General features: G+C 38.8%; 1 protein-coding gene across 1 annotated transcript in view; it reads left to right on the top strand.

The window, feature by feature from the left end:
• SATB2 (SATB homeobox 2) overlaps positions 1–21,480 on the top strand; it is a 218,956-nt gene that overhangs the window by 21,908 nt on the left and 175,568 nt on the right. The window lies entirely within an intron of this gene.

The raw sequence follows: 21,480 nt of genomic DNA, 5'->3' as shown, positions 1-21,480 counted from the left end.
TAGAAGTGAAGCCTGCCCTCCCCAGCCACTAAATGAGCATTTCTGGGCTCATCTTTCATTAACTCACAGTGAGCATTGCTGTAATGCTTATTTATGAGAGTGGAAAAAAAAAAAGGTGGAAAAGTTCTCTTTGTGCAAAGTAATTTAGACTATTTTAGATGAACATTAGTCTCCTGCAATATGTATTATATTTACCTACCATTGTAACATATCGGACTCTGGGGAGAATGTTACTTTCTAATTAGGACCGTATAAAATTTTAGTTCTATTACAATTACTTTGAGTCAAGTAGAAACACCACATAGAAAATCAACATAATTCTTCCAAAACTGAACTCAAGCTGGAAATGTTTATCCCAAGACCTAGGTGCTGGAGCTGACTGCCTTTAAAGATTCAGAGCTGCCCTCAGTTTTATGGCTTTCCTGTTTAGCTGTCCAGTGTATATGGAGAATGAAATGTGCTTTGGGCTGGTCATTCAAGGAGTTTGTTAACTGAAGTCCAGTGACAAAACCACTAAACCCTGGGATCTGTGCACATTGAGATTTTATAAAACCTTTCCATGTTTGTGATGGACTCAGTCAGCCCTCAGAACTGAACTTCCCCAGACACATTCAGCTCGGCCCTGTTTCTATTAAAATCCCTTTTGTGAGAACAGGTGCTAATATCAGCTTGTTATTCGGTACAGCTAATGAGTCAGAGACACCCATTATAGTGATGGGGTGAGTGTTGAAGTCCAGTCATGGTTTTTGATGGCCAAAATGTGCCATTGTGGCCTCTAATATGTGCCCTGGAGGACTTTATTGCAGCTGTAAAAACAGGACTTTTAAAATATGAAGCATATTTCTAAGAATTTACAATTAGTCAAAGATTGCTTTAGAAGGAAATACTGCAATATAAAGTAGCTAATTGAGCAATATAAGCCATAAACACCTCAGGGAAGCTCTTAAAGGGCACTTTTAAAGCTGACTTGAGAAATCTGCTGGGCTTTTTTAAAGTATTCCTGCCTCTAGCCACACTTCTTTCAAAAGCTGACAGGCAATGAGGGGATTGGAGACAGAACTTTGCTTCCATGAAAGGAAGTGGTAAATTCCCGTTGACTCCCACTGCCAGTCCACTTTCATAAAACAAGGAGGTAGAAGAACTGGCAGACACTGGCGAAGTGGGGAATAGCTTTGGGGGCTGCAGGAGGCTTCCATTTTATGACTTGGTAAAATGACTTTTACAAAGTTATTCTCAATGAGCGGGGGAAAAGGAAGTGTGTATTTTTCACTGCCAATTTTTGGATCTAGGCCTGGACGGCAATATGAGCAAAGATGATCATGAGGATTATATATCAATTTGAGGAAATTTTGGCTTCAGTACAGTCATTGTCGAAACTGGCTCTTCACCTCTGTAGAGCCAATGCTTCGGCTTTAGTTCATGCAGTATTTCTATCATTTGTCAAATTGCTTAATCTCTGCCTGCATCACAGGCAAAATGGAACAATATGTATGTAGTTCCCAGGAATTAGCTGGGCTACAACATTCTCAACAATCAGTAGGTTGAAAATTTTACATTATTTGCACTGAGGAATTTTCCTCAAAATTCAAGAGGACCATTAATCAAATCAGTGAATTTTTAAATTACCCCAAGATTACCTACTCTTTTCCTCAGTCTCTCTGTTCATCATAGTATACTGCAAAAATGAATCCAAGTTTTTAAAGTATTTCGAAGTTGACTTCATACCTTCTAAAATATGTTTGCTAAAATTTTGCACTGTTTTAATTTTGTGTTTTTATTGCTCTAAAGTTTTTTATTTTTATATATTATTCCTTAACTACAGAAGGCTTTTAAAATATATTTCAAATTTATTTAAAACTACTTTTCAGTTCTTGAATTCTGTTAGCGGTGAATGAATATTTTTGTACAAAATTTATTCAGTTTCCATGTAATATATGAAAAATAGCACTTCTACATGAAACAATTTTTATGATACTAAAATATGTTGGGCAAAAACTTATCTGACCAACGCTGGTTTTTTCACGGAAAATCCTGTTCACTGTGGTGTGACAAGGTGGTTACTTTGACACTTTTTCAGGTGGGTAGGGTAGTTCCTCACAGGGACTTTTAAGATCATGGCTTTCCCTGGTGAAGCGGTTATTCTGATGATGACTGTTATCACTCTTCAGCTTGAGATTTGTAAATCATAGGACACCCAGTGTGTTTGAATTTGTCCAGTCTTCGCTTAGTACAGGAATGCAAAGAATGTCTCAGTGGAAATCACTATTCACCCTTTAATAGCTGCTGTGGACATATTCAGAACATAAATAGAAATTATTGAAGCCCCTGTGATATTCTGACTGGTGTGGTGGTTAAATAATTCACCATCAGATAAAGAACTGATTTGATGAACTTGAGGAACTATAGGGAATTGGCTGAGACATTGCCAGTGTAATTTGACATGTATAGTAGGATTAATTATAAGTTCCAATCAAGCTCTCTTTGGAGACAATACAAGTTTCAAATGATCCCAAAATGAGGCCTGAGATTTGGGCTGAGATTTCCAATGTTACTTGAAGTATTTGCAAATTCAAATCCCACTGAGATGAACAGAAGCTGGGCATCGAACATCGCAGGTGGCTTGCAAATCAGTCTTGAATTTAAACAGTGATCTTTCAGTCCTACTGAGACTTATAATATGAGGTATAAAGGAAATAAAAACAGGGGCTCTGACTCAAGTCTGGCATCTTTGTTAAGACAAGCTATACCAAAACACATGTGCAGATTTGCAGGCACATCCACGGGCTCTGCCTAATGGGTCAGCCTGTTTGTCTTCCAGGGATGTTCTGTCTTTATTACAAAGTTACTGCTTGGGCAAGGAGCTTTAATATATTAATAATCAGTGCCTTAGGCCAGGTATCAACTGGCTTTTATTATGGCAGTCTGTGTGGTCCCACATTCAACTCTGTGGGTATAGAAGTAGAGAAACTACTGTCACCTTCATTTATTTCTGCTATCAGATACCTGAACAAATATCTTCCAGATCTGTGCTCCATTGCTTTTGCTAAGGAGTTCCCTTCTGCCTTATTTCAAAAAATAAGAAAGAGGTTTCTGACCAGAGATGGTTACCTATTTGCATACAGACAATCCTGTTGTAAGCATCAAAGAAATTGGGATCAGTCTGTCTTTATTTTCTTTTTTTTATTTTTAATCCCCACAAGCAACTTTGTACTGTGTGGTTTTAATGCCTGTTAGCACTGGAGTGGATTACAAGAATTACATCACTGATCACTACACATATAATGATGAATTTATATCCTGAATGAGGCAGACAATGCCTCCTCTTAAAATAATATTTTATTAGGAAAAATAGAAAACAAAATTAGAGGTAAAGTTTATTTTTAAATTAATGTAGAACAGCAGAAACTGCTGACATTTTTGACTGCATTGCTCAAGAACCAATTTTGTCATATGGGGTAAACAAGGTATATTAAGGATATTAAAACATTTAACATGATAAGTTAGTACTAGTTTATCATGATAAAAGCTTAGTATGTGTCAAGTAAGAGCATTTTTAAGCAAGACTGTTTTCCCCTCTTTAACCACAGAGTTGCATGAGAATTTAGTTTCTCCTTAAGGGAAGAGTCTAGTTCTCCAAGTAAACTAAATTAATCTCAAAAATGCACATGGAAGGTGCGTAGTTACCAAGCTACCAAATTCCAGACTTGAAAACGTTGGCTTTAGTTTTCTGAACTGGGGAGAGGAAAAAGAAATTAACATCCCGAGGAATGTTTTTGTGTTTCCTGTAGTGTTAGGGGCTAGCCAGTGTAGTTTCCTTTTCAATGAACGTGGTAAGTTTTGGCTTCATTTAAGTTTCTTCTTTAATTGTTTCTTCAAATAAATCCACGCATCCACTCCAGTTTTGCACGGCAGTGCCAGGAGGTGCCAGGGAACTCAGCACCAAATGTGTGTCTAAACTGTCCTGCTCGCTCTGCTGTTACCTTCCCTTTTCCGAGATATTACATTTGGAGCATTTATTTGCCCTAACTCTTCAGGCTCCACTTCAGATGCACACACAGAAGTGCCCTTTGGAGGACTGTGGTAAGGCTTGCACATCTCTGCAGGTCAAAACACTCTTTGTTACGAATAACCTCAAATTTCAGTGCCGCAGATGATACACAACTTGTAAGATAATCTGGGCTGTATATTAAAAGGAATTCTTATCTTGTCAGCACAATAGCATATTTCCAGATGATCATAATTTTTAGGTCATCTGAACATGTTTCATAGCTTGAAACTGTTATTTTACTTTGATTACCAGGAGTGAACATTGAAGTAACTGCTTCAGTTGCCACAGGTACAACTTCTTATTGATCTGGACAAGTGTTTGGTTATGTGAACTACACCTTGCTGTTTTCCTGCCCTGAAAATAAGAGATTCCAATACTGGTCATCTAGAGTTCTGCTCCTCCAAGTGCTCACTGTGAAGAAACTGCTCCAAAGAGATCAGTAAGCATTGGGATTGCATGGGAACGGTGAGGCTGAGCCCTCCAAAATTAAAACTTTGATGTGCTTTATGAACAGCTCCCATGGCATAAGAGCCTTGGTGATTTTGTCATATTATCAGTTTGTTTGCATGTGAAACTTTGGAGGATGTGAACACAGGACTAAAACCTTCAAAGCACCATCTTAGTGAAGAATGATAGACTTTAACAATTACTTCTAAAAATGTAATTATCTGCTTTGAGTGGTCAATAGGACCACTAAGGAAGGACTAGCATCAAGCTTGGAGCTTCTACCACTCAAATTATGATTCACATTCATACTAGTCTGCTTCAGTTTGATTTCTTGCAGTGGGTGACTGAGAAACACAAGTTCTGGATGTTTCAAAGGTTGACATTCCAACCACAAAAAGGATTTGCTTTTCTACTGTAGGTCCCTCAATTAACAAAATAAGAGTCCATTTCCACTGAATAACCTCAATTTCTTTTTTTAAGAAGGGAATATTACAGTCCCTTCTCCCTTCTCTTCTTCACTCATCTCCCTAATTCCTTAGTAATTCATATTTATCCAATATTCACACATATTTAGGACCAGATTGCAGACTCCAGTGGAGATGGATGTAAACTAGTTTCATGAAGAATCAATAAACTCAGTCATACTGATTCATCATCCCCAGCACAAGATACACTAATATGTCCACAGTGATTTAATAGTGAAAAATATTATTAATCAATGACTAGTTTAATTTCTTTCTGATAAAATTTTAATAATTGCATTGTGGCAACAGAGAAGAACTCCAGCAAAGATTATACTGTAGTAAGTGCTGACCACAAGTAGGAAAAAAGGATAGTCCCTGCTCCAAAAAACTTATAGTCAGTGTAGAAACTGCAGTGCATGGGCAGGAAAGCACAATCCAGTCAGTACTGAGCACAGGTATCTTGTGTTACAGCAGAGGATTTGGAGTGACATGGAAGGGATGGATGAAAGTGTTACAATTATCTCCTGTCACACACAAAAAGCCTTGTGGGATCGAGCACGAGGAGCTTTTCTGGAAACATAGCAAGTGGGTAATGAATGCCTGCATTGCAAAGTGGTTATGCTGTAGTTATGACAGAATAGGAGAGGATAAAACTAGAATAAGATTTGTTCTTGAAGGCCTTGAAATAAAAATAATTTCTTACCCAAGTACTTTCTAATACAAGCTGATCGAAGTTGAGGAGTTATGTGAGATTAAGAAGAAAATATTATTTCTTTTCTCATTTGGTGGTTGCTGTATAACGAATTGCCTGCTTTCTGAGTGTCCTGAAGCTTCTGGGTAGTGAATGTCATAAGCCAGTATATTCAGAAGAGGGCAGCATCAACCTAAACAACAAGTGGGGACGCGTTTAATTTAAGGATTTCAATTTAAACGGGAGAGATTCCAAAAGGTGACACAAATGCAATTGTTAAGTCTGTTAAAATCAGAATTTTAGTTTATGTTCTGATATTATGACAAAGCAATTCTATTATCCAGAATTACAAGAGCATTACAGTGTTTCTGCAATGACATATTTGCTGTCTTTCAATAGTAACACATTCCTCAGAGTAGTGGTTACTGCACCTTAGTTATAACACCTGCAGCCTTCTAGTTAAAGGTGTTTTGAAACAATAATGGAACAAAATAAAAAAAAATCAAAATTCTGAGCATTCTGTGACTGAAATGCTGCTGAAGTCACAGGCACAGCTAATGCAAATTAGTTATCAGTACAGGAGGTAACAGTGGTAACACTGGTCCTGACGATCTCAGCTGATAGGAAAAATCTCAAGGACATCATTTAAGCTCTGGATCTGGGATTGAGCCAGATGCAAGATTTGGGCTAAAACAGGCAAATGCTTGTGTAATTACATTATGGTGTCAGGCTTAAGGGAATTTGCCATAAGTTTTGACTGAACGACTGCACTGAGCACAGAGTTATCAGATTAGCCATTCCTCACCTAGCTGCCCAGGACTAGTAATGCCCCATATGTTGAGTTAAATTCTGTTCCAATTGAATGGACCCATGTGAGTTTTTAGATATTTTACCACATGATTTTACTTTAACAAAACTCCCGCAAATTTGTGCGCGAGTCCCACTGATGTCAGTGATGATTACCTGTGTGCTGAAGGGCTTTGCTGAGAGGAGAACTGCAAAAGGATGGCTAAATCCTTAGGTCATCAGTACAGCAACACTGCCAGCCTGCACAAAGGCTATAGGTGATTGAGGCAAAACAAGTGTAGGAGCTTTTCTTGTGAGAGTTAACAGACTGTGTTCTGAATCAGGGCACCAGGAGACAAAAGTGTACATTGAAAACACTATTTTTCTCCTGCTGATGACATTTTTTAAGTGTCTGGGTTATTACAGCTTTTTTCCCTGGGTGTATTTAGAGTTCTTTGGCTGAAGAAGGTGTATCATATTTTCCTTGATTCCCTTGCGGGTTGAAAGAACTGGAACACGTGAGTTGTTCTGTTTTGTGAATCTCAGGGTGGGTTATTCAACCTTGAATTATGTGTCAAAATCCTGTTTCAGCATAAAGACTGCATGTGCATGTGCTTAATGAATAAGACCCTAAAGATCTGTGAAGAGGCTAAGTTTATATACTCCATTAAATATGATCTTCACAGGCTAATTAGTTAGAAATTTTACCCTTGCTTATAGTATACACCATTTTATGGCCAATAACAGTAAAATCTATGTAAACCATGCTCTCTATTAATAAACATTATATGCTTCTGGCTTTCAAATAAGGAAATGGATTACTTGTTTTTCTCTTGTGACTGGACTGCTGGCAGAGCAAAATCCAAGCAATTAGCATTATGGATAGATTGCTTCATGTGAGATATGAAAGCAGTACAGATAATTTTGGTTTCTATCAAAATAAGGATCCTGTGGAGAAAATTTAGACCAGCAATAGCCAAACTGAGAGATTTCAGGAAGAGTATGAAGACTCTGGAGGTTGATGTTGCATAGTATGACTTTGCCTGTAAGTTAGAGATTTGTTTCCAACCATATTTAGTACTAGCTAGAACTGGTTGTTAGCTACTTGTTGTTGGATAGCTTCTGCCCAGTTCTTAGCAGTCACGTATATACTCCTAAAATCCCCTTACAAATGGCACTGTTGACCTTTCTAACTCAGGCAGTGAGGTGGAGTGATCCGGGATGTGCACCTCCCTCCCCATCCCTGCAGGGGCCTCTCTGGGTTAGCATTTGAAACAATGCAGTGGAAGGAGCTGTAAGCTTAAGTGATAAGCTGTTGTTCTGCCCACGCACACAGACACGATCATCCTTTCTATTCCAATACAGGAGCTCCCCAGGAGATGTGTACTTTGGGGATGTATATAAATCATAGACTTCTTGTAACTTTTCAGCTAGCAGGATTTTCAATCTAAGCCATCAGAAAGTACCTGTGCCCCTTACTTTCTCATAGAAGGTCATTCTGAAAGGAAAAGGCCACTCGTCCTGGAGTGACAGGTTTGCTGTGAACAGTAACAGGCACGTATGTTGTACACAAGGACTTACAAACCCAGAGAACATATTAAATAAAGGTCTCTTGTGACTGAGGTCTCTCCTTTAGCCACACTCTACAAACAGATGCTGAAAATATTTTAGTAATTCGGTTAGAAAAATCAACCTAATAGTTCAAATGGTTATAAATAAGAATTTAGATTGCCTTTGCACTTTACAAATGTAGTCGTTTAGCTCCAAAGGGAGACTTCGGACTGGATGAAGAACAATTTTTTTCTTTTTCAAAGATCATGTTATATTGGTCCTGTCTGAAGAAAGCAGAATTTTCAACTGGTATTGTTTTAAACAGTAAGACTAGCACAGAGTACATCTCACTCCTCCCTCCAAAGGTGTTCCCTGGGCAACAAATATCATTCATAAATATATGAAAAGCACGTGACCCAGTATCCAGCTGAAAACTAATCACTTCAACACTTAAAAAGAGAGCTGTTAGGTGTGGGAGACTTCCCTCTGTCCTCTATACACCATTCTTCAATTTTTGTTTTGTCAAGCAGAAAGTGCATTTAGAAGGATAACAGTTCAGGAAATGTTTCCTACCTTTTTCTGTCCGCTAGCAGTTCCTCCAAAATATGTATACTGAATTTACTTTATGGGTCACAATTATTGCTGCGTTGAAAATCCTGGAAAGTATGAAGGATGAGTTAAATTTTTCCACGAGTGCTTTTCCCTAAGCAGCTTTGCACAGGAGTACCTGTGGATAATTTTTTTGCATTACTTTTTAACTAGGCTGTACAATGGTCAGACCAAGGCAGAACTAAGTCATGCAGAAATAAATATTTCACTCCTAGGTGCTAGGGCAGTGCCTAGTCATGAAACCAGAAACTGATTCATGTATGATCAGTTCTCAAATAGGTATCAGTATATCCAGGTGCTGAGAATATGACTGAAAGGGCCTTATGTAATCTATGGATTCTACAGATGAAAGGCAAATATTGTGCCCCTTATGTCGTTTCCTTACTTTATAAGTTTTTCTTCCTCTACTGGAAGGACATGAACTTCTGATCATTTGCATTTTTAGATGCACTCGGAGAAATGGCATTTGTTTTCCCAAACTCTTATGGCTGTTCCCAGCTCCTTGCTCTCGCAGGTAACTAGCCTTCTGCAAGTTCTTCCCAGGCCATGGCACCTAACTACTTAAATCCTGTTTCATGTACTACTGGAATTGCCTAGTTTGGAATATCTAGGAACATAATAGAGGCATAAGCAAACAGAGATTTTTTCAAAATATAGACTTGGAATGGCTCATTAACCAGGGTGATTTGATGTTCTTCAGTCTTAAAGGAAAGCTGCTGCTTCTGAAAATGTGTTTCTAAAAGTAAAATCACTTTTTCTCTGGAGAAGCAAAGGGAGGTGTTCAGATCACAGAGCTGAACTTCCATCTACAATGGAAATTCTCACAGTGTGCTAAATCATAAGGGCTGGGAGCTTGAGTGGATGCTTTTGTTGCTGAATATGAAAGCAAAATCATATTGCTACTTGGATGAGGGATTTCCCTTGGTAGGCAACCATTGACAAGGAAATCTCAACCATTAGGGTTTGTGCAAACTGCTTATGGCCGGCTTTTAGCAGGGATGACACAGACAACAAATGAGACATATATTGGATTGAGGTAAGCAGCCTCTATTACCGCAACTGTATTACTAACTTATGTTTAATTGCTCAGCATTTATGAGGTTCCTAGTTTATTGTCTTTCTTGCCACACAATAGGCTGGGCAAGTTAAAAAAGCTCCAAGTTTCAAAGGCTAGAGTTTTGGGTGCCTGCCAGCACTGATCTGTTTAGCAAACAGGCAGCAGGGTGCTTATTAGTAGGTTGTGGTTTGCAAACCATGAAGCCTGTGGGGCCAGATGCTCTGATCAAATAGAGAATCTATAGATCAGTGAGCCCATTAGATGAAAAAGGGGAGCCCACTGAGTATAAATATATTTTTCATAGGCTTCAATTAGCCACCATAAATGACTCTTGTAACTCTTTCTGTTGACCCAGCAGTCTAAATATTAAACATTAGTATAAGCAACATTTGTTCCAAATTGCTTCTCTTAGAATTTCTCAATGACTCACAATTATATAGTACTTGGTAGTAAAAGAACAAGTGCCAAATTGCTCTTATTATTTCTATTTATTTCAGTGTAAAAAATAGCACCTACTTTCAACTCAAGGTACTTATACATAATTCATAAAAGCACAACAAAAATTGGCAGTGAATCAACCACTGCATAAGACCAGGTGATTAGCTGGACTGAGTTAGTGTGGTTCTGTGGAAGCCAAGACAAGTCTATGAGTTCCCTGAGGCCACTGGGGCTAAGAAAATTTCTAGTTGTTAAGGATCCTCCAAAAGGACTCTGCAGATGACATTTCACCCTTTGAATTTTCCATTGGAACAAATGAGACATCAGTCGCTGAAACTTCAGCCATGAATTTTCCAAGAGCAGGTTTTTCTATTTTAATTACTTGAACTTCTCTGATTTTTTTTCAGTTGTTTCAGCCTGTGAATCACTTGTGATTTTCCTGTGATGGCTACTACTAAAAGTAGTTGTTTTCATGCTGTACCTCATAACTTTAGTCATGTGGCAAGGTTCCCTCTTCCTGACAGTGTACCTGCTGAACCCTGGCAGTTCCATGACAACATTCCCAGTCCTGCTCCTTTCTATCAGTGTTCTTGTGAACACAGTTTTATTCTTATAAATGTTTGCAAGATAAAAGTGAAAGGTGTTGTAATGCCAACAAACCATCACTTTTGTCAGGCAAAAATCTGTGCATTCTTTTTGTAGTGAGGACCCAATTCTGGTTTCAGTTGCCTCCTACAGGAAAGATCAGTATGAAACGAAAAAAAAAAAAAAAGACCTGAAAGAGTAGTTTGAAGGTCAATCCAAGATTGTTTAGATAATAAAGAGGAGAAAGAAATTAATTTCTGCAGCTGAGAATCTTCTGTTGAAAACGCTCAGAGGCATAGAACAAAACCAAAGTACTCTCCAGTGCTTTCCTCTCGGCCTCTTTCCACTCTGTTGTCATCATCTCCTCTTTGTTTTCCTTCTGTTGAGTAACTCAGGGCTGCTCTAAATTTTGAGTAAAAAAAAAATTAAAAAAAAGACCACAGAAGAAAACATGATGACAATATTCTTTCATCGGTTGTCTCAAGCTTTGCATGGTTGGTATGAATTAACTTTCTTAGAAGGTACTGGTCATTGGCAAAAAAAGTCTTTCTCATCTGTGCTCTCCACGTGAACCAAAGTGATGTGCTGCACCAGTTTGTAAAGGAATTGTTATAAGTAACCTCATTGGTAAGACGTTTAGTTTCAGGTGGTGGCACACTGCTGGAGAAACACGTATTCACGTAGTATAAAAAGCAAGCAGAACCCATGAATTGACTTTGCAACTTATCAGGTTTAATATATTTTAAAGTCTGCAATGACCTTAGCGTCATGAAGCTTTGTTTTGGGTCTTTCACTGGCAAGATCCTTAAGTGCATAGCAAGTGTCACGTATTTCAGTGGTTCCACGCAGACATACTGGAGAAAGTGATGTGTTTAAATTTCAGTGTGTCCTTATATAGGCTAGTGCAAACTGGTCAAGTGAGAGCATGTTTAGCCTCAATGTCGCCAAATCAGCAAAATTTGAAAAAAAAAATAAAAATTCAGGCTGGCATTTTCAGAATGTGTGATTTACTCGGATGTTTCTTACCCTTCAGTTACAAGTCTTCTTTAAGCCATATCATCTAAGGGCTGCATCTCTTTTTAGGGGGGAAACCAGAGTCTATTGTTCTGAGACTAAATTAGGACTAGAGGCCAGATTAATAAATAATATGATTCACTTTCCAGAATTCTTAAATGTCACCAGGCAAGCATACGTCTGTGAGGCTTATTAGCCTCATTATTCCTGTGCAGAACTTACATCTAAGAGCACAAACAGGAACAAAGACTAGCTGAAAAAGAGACTAATGCAAATGCAGGAAGCCTACGTTCCAGTGAATATAGGACAATCTAAAACCCAGGAATCTATATTACCAGCATCTTTATTTTTCAAGCACTAGCACTCCAGGGAAATGCAATTACTCCATGACCCTTGTATTAAGTCCATCCTTAAATTAATGTATTTTGATTCTCATTTTCTCCTTTTAAGGGCCAAGGTCCATAACCCAGCCAAAGCAACCATTCACTCCTCCATGAGTGTGAACCTCTTCCACCCACTCCCCCAACCCCTGGTCGGACATTCATTTGAACCAGATTTGCTAAGGGGTAAGTCTTTGCAGCTCTCAGAGGTTTTTGCTGGGTTGGGGATGCTCAGGATTTCTAAACTTCAAATCTTTAATGATGCATGGAAAAACCAAGGAAAACACTGACACTCCAAGAATGCCACATGCTGCATGTCTGTAGAGAAAGAAAGATGAAAACTCTTTTATTCTACTAAACCAGTGGATTATAGATAATGCCATGAAACTGGACCAATGTTTTCATGAAAACAAGTTGTCTTTTTTGAATTCATGCCATCTTGCTTTGCCTCAAATGCTCTATTTGGCTGAAGTTCAGCAGGGGTATTAGGAACTGCTGCTAGCTGAATGCAGAGCAAAGTCTCACAGCCAAAATTAAGAACAGTGCTGTCTTCTGCAGGGTTTTTAAAACCTAATTAAAGTAAATACTTTGGAATGATTAAAAGGCATACACCATTTTAAGATAAAAGTTTATTATAGTTAAAAAAGGAAGCTCTGTAATTTAAAATGGAAAGTTTATGAAGCTTCAGGATAAACCTCAGCTAGGGAAAATAACAGGTTTCAGATGTTTCAAATATCATGCGTTAACCCCAAATGATCGTTCTATAACACCAGTTGCCTTAGTCCACGGTGGTCAGAGTTAGAATACCCACTCTGCTTAAAGGCACAATGCTCACTGCCACCAGCCATTAATCACCCTGGTCCTGCCCTGTATCAAGGCTCCAGGAGTCATGATTCAAAGAGGGGGTGACTGTGTATCTGTCCCAGCTAGATCTGATTTCATCATATCTAGGCCTGCTTTAAGCAGGGACCTCTGAGGAGGTCCTTTCCAACCCGAATGATCCCAGGGTTCTAATAAAACAAATGATTGCTAGAGCAATATCTAATGACACCAAACAGCTAGACAATGGCATGTTCTGAAAGGCTGTTAGTATTCCAAGTAATGCTTGCGTTTGACAGAGGAAGGGGGAGGATATTCAAATGTTATTTACTTAAGAGTAGCTGCTATTTAATCTACAGAGTCAGATTTATTTGGATAGTTGCTATAATTAAATTCCAACTGACTACTAGAAACATTGAAAGTTAACAACTATGTAATAAACTTTCTAGGCAACAATTAAGTGTGTTGGGGAGTCAAGTCTGCAAATCTTTTAAAGGTGCTATGTGAAAGGAGAAAGAAAAAATAATATCAGAAAACAGTGTAGTTTAAGTTATGGGATTAAATTTTAAAAATTACCCTTTGATATTTTCTTTTGGAAGCACCCTCCTGATAGTATGCAATAAAAGACAGCCCACGAGGATGTTAATGGAAGATTCTGCTACTCGCTTTTGAGGCTTTTGGTGTGGTGCAATTGAAATCTGCTGGGGTGTACTTGCTGGAAACAAAAAGGAGTAGTTAACAGAAAGTTTCTATTAGGTAGGCTACTCAAGATATTTCCTGGTGCAGACTTTACCTCCTCAGCTTAGACCACTAGTGTCTAGTGCTTTTAAGGCTGTGGTAAAGTGCAAACCCCTCTCTCTTTTAGACACCCCTCAAATGTATACTGCTTGAGCAAAAACCACCTCTGCTTTCAGTGTCATAGCTGCTGTTCTCTTAGGTCTGAATGTTATGTTTCTACAATGATACAATCAAAAGCTCTAAGGACATCTAGTGATAGCCATTTGGTTTGTCTGCCTTACCTTGCTTCAGGAAGATCTGACAATATATATAATTTGTTCCCCTTCCCATATACTGCTGGAATAACATTTGTCTCCCTAACTCATTTATTCGGAAACATTTGGTGTTTCTGGATGATTTTATGGTTGCCACAAGTGGGGTTTTTTTCTGCCTTTGAAGCACAGAGAAATGGCCAAGGCTAAGAGAAGCTTTTTCAATACTGGGATTTTATGAGTGACATGCCATTTTTCAGCACTCATTTTTATTGCCCTTCATCACTGGTCCTTCCATTGACTCTGTATAACCTAATTCTGTGACTGCTTGGCACCAGGCAGTATTTATTGTGGTGAAGGACACCCTCGCAGTAGAGAGCATCTGTAGGATTTGGCCTTCAGCGTGTGATGTCCTTATGGTTGCAGTGTTGTCATTCACATCTTCTGCTTCACACACTGCTGTTTTTACAAGCAGTAATCCAGAACAACACTTTGCAGCTACAGAATTCAATAATACGTTGTCAGCAATCAATTATGGAAACACACAATATTCAAACACACTATTTGTGTCATTATTAAAGTACAATAAGCTCTCTTGCTCAGAGGATAGTAATAGCAGATCAGCTTTTTACGAAAGATACGTTAAATCCCCAGAGAACAAATAAACCAGTCTCTTTTCTGTCATTTTCCCTTTGTTAAAAGCTTCCTCTGCTCTTTTGAAAGAGTTACATTCTTCCTTAGAGAATGCCTCAGTTTTAAAATTGTCACAGTAGATTCATGTCACCCAGATTTTATATTCTCTCCCATGAGAAAAGAGAAAATTCTTCATCTGCTGAGTCTTGACTGGTAGTTAGCTCTCTCTGCTTCTTTCTAGTCCGGTCATAGCATTTCTGCTGTATTTTTTTTTTTTCCTTTGTTGCAGTCCTTGGAAAATAAGCTGCAAAACCACTGTGCCAGTAAAAACTTCATTTCAGGATCAGACCTCAGTCACCTGAAATTTCCTATGCAAACTGTTAAATAAATGAACCTAAGCCATTACTGGGCACAATGCTTTAAACAATTAGCTGAAGAAGGTCCTTAAGACAGCATATCCTGGCCTCTTGTATCCACCTCCCAAGTGAACTTTATGATCCATGTGCCCTTGTTGCCTGCCACAATGAATATTTGTCATATGTGAGTATTAAAACACTTTCTAGCATGTGAAACTTGTATGATAACCCTGGAGGTGATATAATGCACTTCACAACAGACTCAACCTTATGAAATTACCTGTTAAAAGTACAACTAAACACTAACATTTCTTGGCTAAAACTGATGATTAGCTTGAGCTTTTCTAAGTATATGATAATACAAATAACTGCAATTAAGACAATTCTGTGATTGTCCAACAAGGCTATGCATCACTTGGCATTGAAAATTATCCCCAATCAGAAAAAAACCTAAAAAATCTTATGAAGCTACCACCAAGCAGGCCGTCAAAGGCTTTTTCATACCTTTATGACTGATTCATTTCACAAAAAAATAATTTTTCTTCTATTTTCCAAATAATTGATCTTGAGACGATGTGCTGTGTCATTGGTAATATACGTAGCGGATGGTATAATGAAGGCTAGTGCTGTGTAAATGAACCTGTATAACCTAACAAAAAAATGATCACCTGCTTTAATTTCAATTCAGATGAGTTCCTAATCAGTCAGAGAACCCTGCAAACTTGTCTCATGCACTCTTGTTCCACAACTAGCCTATTTCTTTATATTTAAATGTTCCACATAGTATAGGCAAAGATTTAATCCTCTGCTCTGTTGTCAAACATGCAATATTCTGGCCTCCCATTCTCTCTCAGCACGAAGGTGTTACTGTATCACAGTTTTGGTGTGCCTGTCAGAAAAAAGGACACGGAGGGAACTTTTATAATTCTATTTTTTACTTTGACCGTTCTCAATTAAAGCAGGGTCTCTGGAAAACTACCTGCTCATCACTCAGCTACATTTCTCAGGCAGCAAAGGTCGAACAATTTTCAGAACTGTTTTGTAAGCTCCAGTTTGAGGCTGTGCTTAAGCATGTTTAGAACAGCTGATGGGTTAGACAGAAGTTGGATGTAGCTTTCCATCTCTCCCCATGTCCCAAGAAAGTGGAGCAATTCACATGGAAGCACTCTACAACTTAAGAAATGTGATCAGTTTACTGTTCAGTACCTATCATGACATATTTTTGTAGGCTGCTGACTTGAATTCTAAAATCAGCCTTGTCATTTTTTTCGTCCTCAAAAAAAAGTCAAACATCTCTATTTCTTGAAAATCCACTGACAGGCACAGGGCCTCTCAATCTTTCTTTCAAGAGCAGCTGCTGTGTTTTCTCAGTACTCAAGGAAATGCCTAAAAATGAGAGGGGGAAAAAGCCTAGCTACCCTACTTTAAGTGACCGAGCCAGATCCTTCCCACAGCTGCTTGCTTAGGACACAGTTTAGCTGTGCAGAGTCGTCCATCTGGTGTTTAATGAAAATGTGAGGAATGGAGGTTCGTTCCTTACAAGTTTTTTTAGAAAGCCAGTATCGTTTGATGAAAAATTTATAAATGTCTCCACTCATTGTTATGTTGATTTCCTAACCTGCTTGTCTTATTCATGGTAACTTCGGTGTTCGTAGCTGTTGGTACGAGGTTTTTGGCTACAGTGTTTCTTTTAAAGTAGACCATCTATTAATGTAGAAGTCAGTTCTATCAGCAGATGCTGCACGAGGGTGTCACCAGTCGGTTACAATTCTCTTAAGGATCATTAAATTTTGGTATTTTGACACTGTAATGAGTCTTTGGTGAAACAGCCTAATATATAAGACACAAGCAAATAAATTGGATGTGAAAAGTATCAACATTCATAAAAAGAGGACTTTTCTAGGTTTATTCTAATACCTGCTTGAGATGGGCTGGATTAGTTTTCCAGACTATAACAACTGTAGCATTCTTTGGGAATTATCTTCCTGAGCATTTTGGCATCATTTATGCTGAATTAACTAATGAAGTGTAATTTTCTCTGCATGTAATTTTGTGTAATCTGATAATAAGCACAGTTAAAAAAATTGGCACATGCATCATGTTTTCAGGGGTGCAAGGCAGTTTTAACAGCACTTCTTGACCTACTGTGAATTCCTGTGTGTCTGAATGGGACTGAGGACTGTTGTATCCACAGGATCTCAAAACACTCTACAGTGCAGTACATTTTTTGAAGTAACCTGATATGAACTGGGAAGAAAACGCTAATCAACAGGCTTCTGAGTGCTCTGCTTCATCCACTTGACTTCTGTATCTCTCATGGTCTTAAGCATAAGGAGGCTTATTGATTTTTTGCTAACAGCTTTGACACAGTTTGTGTTATCAGTAGTGCTTGCTGTGTTTGGAGTGGACATCAAAGTATTTGCAGCAGACTGAGTGGAAAAGGATAGTCACTCACTTTTCCACCTTTTAGATTCATAAAGCAACCTTAGGTTAAAGTTAAGAATCACAAACACTTTCTTCCTTTCTTCTGGAATCCTGGTGGATTTTATACTAGTGACAGAAGAAGAGGTGGTATTTCTGTCTCAGGAAAAGGTCCTCCTATGCAACCTGCTCTGTTGGCCTTGCTCTAGGAAGCACTGCTGGGCTAGGTGGTATCCTGAGATGCCTTCCAACCTCACCCATTCTGTCATTCCTTACCAGAGAGTAGGACTGATCAGCCAAGAACAAGAACTTCTTCGAGCAAGCACTTGTCAGGCTCTTAAGAAGTACGTCCAAAGACACCAGTTTACTGCCCTCAGCATTGCCAGTTAATGCAACTGGAAACCTTTCTTCACACAGAAATGCTAGTGCTCTTCCACTCATTGTTACCAGTTTTCTGGTGCAAGGTGTTTTAATTCAGTTTATTCTGCAAAGTGCCAGAAGCTCATTTAAGATGATAAATTTAGATTCAATTTGAAATGGCCTATATCAATTTAGCTAGAGAAAAGTGAGTCCCGAAAGAGCAGCAGTCTTAGGGTGCTTTGTTTCCTGTAGGGGAAGATAACCCTTGCAGAACTTGAATTTGATGGCCACACGAGCACCAGAAGTCAAAAGCAGAAACCCTTGTCTGCCATCACTGGCAGGAAATACGAGGCATTATTATTTATGGTGCAGTAGAAGCTACGCAGAACAGTGAACCAGCATCTTTTGTGCTTGGTTCTTGCTGCCACAGAAAGTTTCATCTAAACACCTATAATTATGGAGACCAGACTCTGCAGGGTATCGTGCGAGGATTTTTAAAATATTTTACTAGTTTTACAAACTAAATGCATATCCTTTTATTGTAAGTCTGTGTTTTTATTTCTACAGTGTATTAATCAGTAAAAAAAAAAGTACAATAAAATAGGTCAGAGGAGGAAAAAGAAGTAAAGATCTTAATCCCAAGATGAAAATAATTATGGTTTATGAAAGGCCAAGTCATAAGCTACTTATTTGTTTAGGGATATTTTTAGGGACTTCAGAGTCTGAGAGAATTCTACCTTGAAGATTTCATGTTCTTCTATGGCAGACCTCAGCATGAATGTGACTATGGAAAATTTATGCAACAAAAATACTTTCACCACATTTGTGGAGAGAGAATTAATATATTGCATAAGACAGAAATGACTGGAATACTTCAACTAATTTACAGGAACATAATGTCCTCAATTCCAGGGAAGGGGAAATATGAACTTGATAGTGAGGAGTGCAATCCTAAGTGCTGATAGATCAACAATATTTGCAAGTTTCCTTCTGTCTATGACCCTCTGCTCACTGTACTGGATTCCTTCATGGTTATCTGTTTTACACCCAAACATTAATACTAGAAGGACGTGATCTAACTCCCCTTCTTTTTCCAAATAGAAGGACATTGCAGGAAACAGATAGATGGCACCAGTGAAAGGGTGTCCAGCTTGGCATATAGAGTTGTGCTGGTGATTTTGATTTAAATGGGAGTTGGTTTACTGACCTTAAAAAATAGCCCCAAGGTTACATCTATGGAAGCTTAAGGACTCCTTGTTAAAACACTGTTGGCTTATCAGTAATTGTTTCTGTTTCTTGTGAGCCTCAAAGCCTGTGAAGTTTTGGAAGTTTGTAGCTACGTCCTTGAAATTCTTTGAAGCAGGTTTTTATTTTCTTCTGTACCTGTGCAAAGCCTGGCACAGCAGTGATCCCATACTTTGAGATCCTCGGAGACGAGGCCGTACCAATGAACAGCTGACAACAGTCAGTTTACTTGCATTTGAAATTACTGCTTCAGACTGAGTGCCTGGGGAGTTAGTAGGTTTGTTTGTGCAAAAATACAGGGCAGCCAGCACAGAAAGGTGTTCACACTGCATTTGCAAATTGTATTGGAATGATCTTGGCTATGAAGGCATAAGGGGACCGAGCAAAGCCATACATTCAAACTCCTGCTGCAACAATGCATGAAACTTGCCTATGCTTTTTGTATATAATAGCATTTGATTTTCCATCTACAAATGTTCTCAATTCATTTGAAGGAGTATTCTTAGCTGTGCTGCTGTTAAAAAATGTAGTGTTTTTTTTTTTTTTTTTAAGGAAGCCACATAGTTATAAGGTTGTGGTTAAAATCTTACTAAATACTAGTACATAACTGTTTATCTGGGTGAGAAGAGGACTGAGAGAACAGCCTCTTTGTTCTCACTGGACCCTTGGGGTCTTTAAATCTAGGAAAAAGACCTAGATTTGCCCACAAGCAAAAAAAAAAACAGAACAGGCAAAAGAGAGGCAAAGGAGTAAACCCCTTCAAATTCGTATTGCTGTGTAAACAGAAAAAGGATAACTTTGCACAGGATGATTCTTGTTAATCCCACACACCTGCCTGAAGAGTTATAGGATATTTATAAATTTTGAGAAACCCTGTACCAGAGTTAGCTAGTTTGCCAACTGTGGATGCTTTGCCAGAGAGGTGATATTTTAAAACAGGTGTATGTATGCCAGGAAGCACAGAGATTGACATGACCAAGACCACCTTCCAACTCAGTGGCAGAGAGAGGTTTCCTAGTGCTTGCCAATAAAATGCCTCATTTCTCCAAAGAGGGTCTGATAGTGCTCTGTCTCTTGATTGATCACTCAGTAGCCCCTTAACCTCTCTGCAGACTGGACAGCAGATAAAATTGCAGTTCTCTGACTGCCTCCACAAATAAAAGCATTTCTTTACTCTTGCTATGCCCTCAACCCTGGTGTGGAGGGGCCAGTAAGGGCAATTCAGTCCACATTGTGGATTTGATTTTTGGTTTCTCAGATGAGGCTGCCAAAGCAGGGAACAGTTAATGCCAATTACAGTTAATGCCAATTAGAGTCGTGGCTTTTGTGTGAAGAACATTAGTCCAGTAAGAGCAGTCCTGGACCACCAAGCTGTTTTACAGAAGCCAGCAAACAAGCCACCCAATGGAAATGATTTTCAGTCTTGAAAGTACAGCCTTTTGCCAGAGTGTTTGGAAAAGCTGTTGAAAGCAAGAAATTCCTTTCAGGGCCTTGGTAATGTCTCCACCTTGAATTTTTTTTCCCCTCATAATGCACTTCTGTTTTTTTTACAAGTGCTTTAGCATGATCTTCTAAAATGTGATTAACTTGTGTATGTGCTTGAGGCTTTCATGAACAAAACAGATTTTAAAGTGACTTTTCCTGCTAACATAAAGTTACATGTAACCAAGAGGCTGTGCCAGAGTGTACTGTGCGAAAGCTTCTGTGCCAGGTAGGTTCGCGTTTCACTGGCGTAGCACTGATTTCTTTTCACTCCTCAGTTTACGTTTCCAAACATATCAGTACACAAGTACTGGAGGATTAATCTCACATCTTGTAAAGAGGTTTGCATTGTTCATGATAATGCACAGCCTTTGGTATTATTACAGCAAGTCATGAGAATGTTCAACTGTTTCATTAGCCGACTGAAAACAACGAAGTCTTAAGTTTCATTAAAATCAGATGTAATACTTGCTTTCCAAGATCAGTTGGAAACTAATGGGAATAATCCAAGCCATAATATCCCTACTAAGGCTGAGCTGTGCTAATCACATTGAGGATCATACTGAAGTGATTCTGTATTAAAATCTGTCTTTTTGCAATCCCAGCTCCTGGATGTAAACTCCAGGAGACATGAAGAGTTAAGACAAGACGATGTGGGCTTTGCTCATGAAAGCATTTATGTGGGACTCCTTATGAAAGCATAAATGTGGGACTCCTTCCAGCCCTGACAGATTGGCTGAAGATGCACCAGCAGTTTGTGGGCTCCTTAGTCTGGAGACTGCACAGAGCTGATGCAGGGATTAAATCATGAGAGGGAGGGAATCCCTTCATCAGCAATTTATGTTTGAAAGTCTGGAACCCAATAGCAGGTCCTGATGATAAAGAAAGGGGATGAGGGATCCAATTGCTCTTACCCAAACAAGACAGACTAACTTGAACATCAGCAGTGCTCAGCACTAAGCTTGTAGTTCCACTTGCTGGACAGGGAGTCACACCCTTCTCAGCAGCACAGGAAAAGGGGTACTCAACTGAAGGGTTATGGTGGACTCTTCCAACTGGATTTCTCTTGTCAGTCTCTACTGAACGAAGGCAAGAAATGTGGTTA

Source organism: Empidonax traillii, unplaced genomic scaffold, assembly GCF_003031625.1.
Source record: "Empidonax traillii isolate 1590-97213 ecotype Southwest subspecies unplaced genomic scaffold, ASM303162v1 scaffold317:size617950, whole genome shotgun sequence".
NCBI lineage: Eukaryota > Metazoa > Chordata > Aves > Passeriformes > Tyrannidae > Empidonax > Empidonax traillii.
The sequence above is the reverse complement of the archived record's forward strand: the minus strand, read 5'-3'. Positions and strand labels throughout refer to the sequence as shown.